This window comes from Propithecus coquereli, unplaced genomic scaffold (genome assembly GCF_000956105.1).
Source record: "Propithecus coquereli isolate 6110/MARCELLA unplaced genomic scaffold, Pcoq_1.0 Scaffold37, whole genome shotgun sequence".
NCBI classification, from domain to species: Eukaryota; Metazoa; Chordata; class Mammalia; order Primates; family Indriidae; genus Propithecus; species Propithecus coquereli.
The window spans coordinates 3,977,221-3,981,327 of NW_012149396.1; positions in this window are offsets into that span (position 1 = coordinate 3,977,221).

The window sequence follows — 4,107 nt, forward strand, 5'->3', positions numbered from 1 at the left end:
AAAAAAATTTTTAAAGGTGAATCTAATGTGCAAGAAGCTATGAGAATGACTAGTCTAGTCCCATTCCGTCATTTAACAAGTAGGGAAAATATGGCTCAGGAAAGCTTAGAGATTTGCAAGAACTCACACATTTTTTTCCAAAAGGGGCCTAAGCAGGAGGAGAACCTGTTGTCTGGTTATGTGAACTTTGTTTCACTAAAGTGCTCTTGTTCAGTTTGAGGCAGTATTACAGACTCCTCCCGGAAGGACATAAGCCTGTTTGGGACTTTCTTTCCTTGAGCCTCCTTTTCAGTGTCTCTATTCAAGGTAAAGAAGGTGCTCTTTGTCCAAAGGCTAACTTGGTCTTAGTGGTCCTCATTTCCCTGGCCTTGCTGATAATTGCCCTCATTCTGTTCCTGCTGTCTTGGTGCCGCCATCCTTTTCACAAAACCCTGGCCTTCCAACAAATACCATGGACCGTGCCCGAGGACAGACAGGGCTTTAGCTTCAGGCAGAGAGAGGGATAGTTCCTCTATGTTCCTCTCATAGTGCCTGATTCTTTTCCTGATAGCACAATCAGTGGCCAATGCTCAGGTACTGATGCAAAAATAGGTGTCCATGGAAACCGTGTTGTGCTGAAGGTGAACAATGCTGCGTTCTGGATGGTAGATGGAGGATGGAGAGGCATTCTGGACTGACAGAACAGTTTGTGCCAAGGTCCTATCTTAGAAGGAAGCATAGTGCCTTTGAGGAACCTGACTGAAGGCCAGTGAGGTCCTAGGCTACTGAAGTAGTCCAAGGAAGAGATAAGGGAAGATTAGACTAGAGTGTTTTCAGCAGAGATAGAGAAAAAGTCAACAATATTGGAGGGCATTTAGCAGATAAAGTTAACATGGCTTGGCAATGCATTGGGAGGTTTCAAAGATGATCCCTTTTTCCAATTTATGGAACAGAATGGAATGGACAGTGGTGCCATTTAGTGAGATGCAGGAGCTTACCAGGTATCACTGGGAAGGTCATGACTTAGGGTTTGCACACAGTGAGTTTGAGGCATCTTTGAGACATAAAGTGTTTGAAGGTTAGAAGGGAGGGCTGAATTGGAGATAAACTTAGAGTCATTTGGATATGGATGGGAACTATGATCATAGGTATGATGAAAAAGTCTGGGCAGAAAGCATGGAGTGGCCAAACCTAGCCCACCCCGTGTTTTCAAAGATAAGTTTTATTGGCATACAGCCATGCTCACTTGCTTACTCACTGCCTGTGACTGCATTTGCACTGCAATGGCAGGATTGGAGTAGCTGTGAAGGAAACCACATGGCTCACAAAGCTGAAAATATTTACTCTCTGGCCCTTCATATAAAAAATGTGCTAACCTCAGACCAAAAGAAAAAAGAGACAAGGGGCTTGGAATGTCAACAATAAAAGGTGAAAATGGACAGTGGGCCTTCAAAAGAAACTGAGAAGAGGACTCTGAGGAGCTAGGAGGAAACCAATGAGAATGGAATATCCCAGAAGCAAAGGAAAGAGGTTGTTCAAAAGAGAGAAGGAGGAATGGGCTCAATGGCAAATGCTGCTGAGGGCTTAAGTAAGATGAGGGCTAAAATATGTCACTTAGATTCTAAGGAATGAATGTCAGTACTGACTTTTTCAGTGGCATGATGGAAGCCAAAATCAGATAGAATTGGGTCGAAGAGTGTGCAAATACAGATGTTGCATTTAGACAACTCTCAAGAAATATCATTTCCCAGAGAGAAAGGACAGTAGCTAGAGGGGCATTTAGAATCAAAGGAGATTTTTTTTTGTTGTTTAAGATGGGACAGATTTGAGTGGGTTTAAGTGTTATGAGGAAGAAGGCGTTTAGGAGGAAAGTGGTGAAGTATTCTGTTAGAGAGGAGGGGTGATCAAACGAGAAAAGTTTCTGGGAAAGCCAGAGGAGGTTGGATCCAAAGGACAGACAGGGGTTTAACTTCAGGCAGAGGAAGGGATAGTTCCTCTATGTCAATGGAGGAAAGAAGGAGCAGGTAGAGTCCAGGCAGGTTTAGGTTTGCAGGTTTGGTAGCTAGTGGGGGTTTGAAAGAGTTTTCGTTTGATGGTTTCAAGTTTCCCAATGAAGTAGGAAGGATATGAAGTCATTTGATAGGGATGAGGAGGAACAATTGTGTATGAGAGTTGGTGGGTGGAAGCTACAGGTCTGAGAAAAGAAGGTTGAGAAAGTATTTAAAAAATGAGGGAGTATCTTAATCAGAGTAATACAATAGGATGATAGAGCAGTGCAGAAAATTCATTTGAGGATGGTGACCATGCATTTATATCGAGTCTCATCTGCTCAGGTGCTTGGCTTTCTCCAACAATGTGGCTGCTCCAGGGAAGGTCCAGAGAAAGCAAATAGCCATTTATTTGCCAGCAGGAAGAGGGAAGTGCAAGAGATTTTAGGGAATTAGCAAGAGTGCTATCGAAATAATGGACCACTCAACAAAAGGTGGATAAGGAGGGACATGCGTGAAGTAAGGGCTCCTGAACCAAAAGTTTCAACAACAACGAAGAAAGGTCATTATGGAATCGTGAAACCAACAAGCTGGAAGGAAAGGACATGGTGGTTAGAGGACAGGGTTGTTGAGGAAGTGATTTTGGAAGTGGAACAGTTTGGGACAATGACAATACCCAGTGGAGGATGAAGTGCATGATGGAGAATTTACGGTTTAAAAGTGCTCTTCTGCTCTCAAAAAAGATAAATGGTCGGAATGAGGGAGGGAAGAATAAGTGGAGCACAGAGGACTTCTAGGGCAGTGAAACTACTCTGTGTGGTACTATAATAGTGGATACATGTCATTATACATTCGTCTAGACCCATAAAATGTACAATAGTGAACCCTAAAGTGAACTATGGACTCTGGTTGATAATGACGTATCATCAATGACATGTCATTGTAGGATCCTCAGTTGTAACAAATCCACCACTCTAGTGGGGCAGGGGCTAAATAGGAAATCACTGTGTCTTCTGCCCAGTTTTTCTGTGAACCTAAAACTGCTCTGAAAAATAAATATAGTTTATTAAAAAGAAAAAAATAACCCAAAGGCCCCTTACTGGAAAATAGAATAAGAGGTCAGATACTGGCAGATTTGTCTTTCTTCTAACGTTAGGGACAGCATGCAATTATTTCCACCTGAACGAAAACCTGGATTTCAAGTCTAAACTTCAGAAATACATAGCGATTCAAATGATGTTAATGCAATAAGTTATAAATAACAACAAAGAGATGTGAATCACAAGCATTTTTGTTTTTCATAACTGATACTTTTCTTTACATATTTCTTAGTTGAAAGGAAATTGCCGCCAGGACTGGTCTCTGTGGAAAGTCTTCCTGGCTTGTCTCTTAGCCTGTGTGGTAACGACAGCAATTGGAGTCCTCATAATATGCCTGGTGAATAATAAAGGAAATGACAATGTCTCCGTTGTTATCCAGCTACCTAGAAACAATGGAGAGCCTATAGTTACCTCACCTGGAACGACCTCTACAACTTCTCAAACTACAGGGACCACTTCAATGGAACCTACAATGACAACTTCAACAGATACAACTGCTACAACTTCCACTCAATCTACAACTTCAGCAGCCACAACCATCACTTCAGCTGAACCTACAACCCCTACCACTTCAACTCAGCTTGCAACCACAACAGCTACCCCTGCCACTTCAAGTGGAACCACAGATGCCTCCACTTTAACACGCTCTACAACTGCTACAACTTTAATAACATCACATACTATTACAAATTCACCGTAGGTGACAACCAAAACACTCACCACTTCCACCATCTCTTTAACTGAATCCACAACTACATTCGCTTCAAATGAATCTATACAACTACGACCACTTCCACTTAACCTGTAACTACGGTAACTTCTATCTAACCTACAATAACAACGCTCATCACTGTCCTTCAACAATTTATAATTCCACCTATTCATCTGAACCTGCAACCACAGATGCCAATATTACCACTTTAAACTTAATAGAACTACCATAAATCATCAAAATGACCTGTTCCATATCAAGTTAACCTTTAGTTATCACCACTAAAAATCAGCCTACAACTACTCCTTGCACCAGCTCTTCCCCAAAA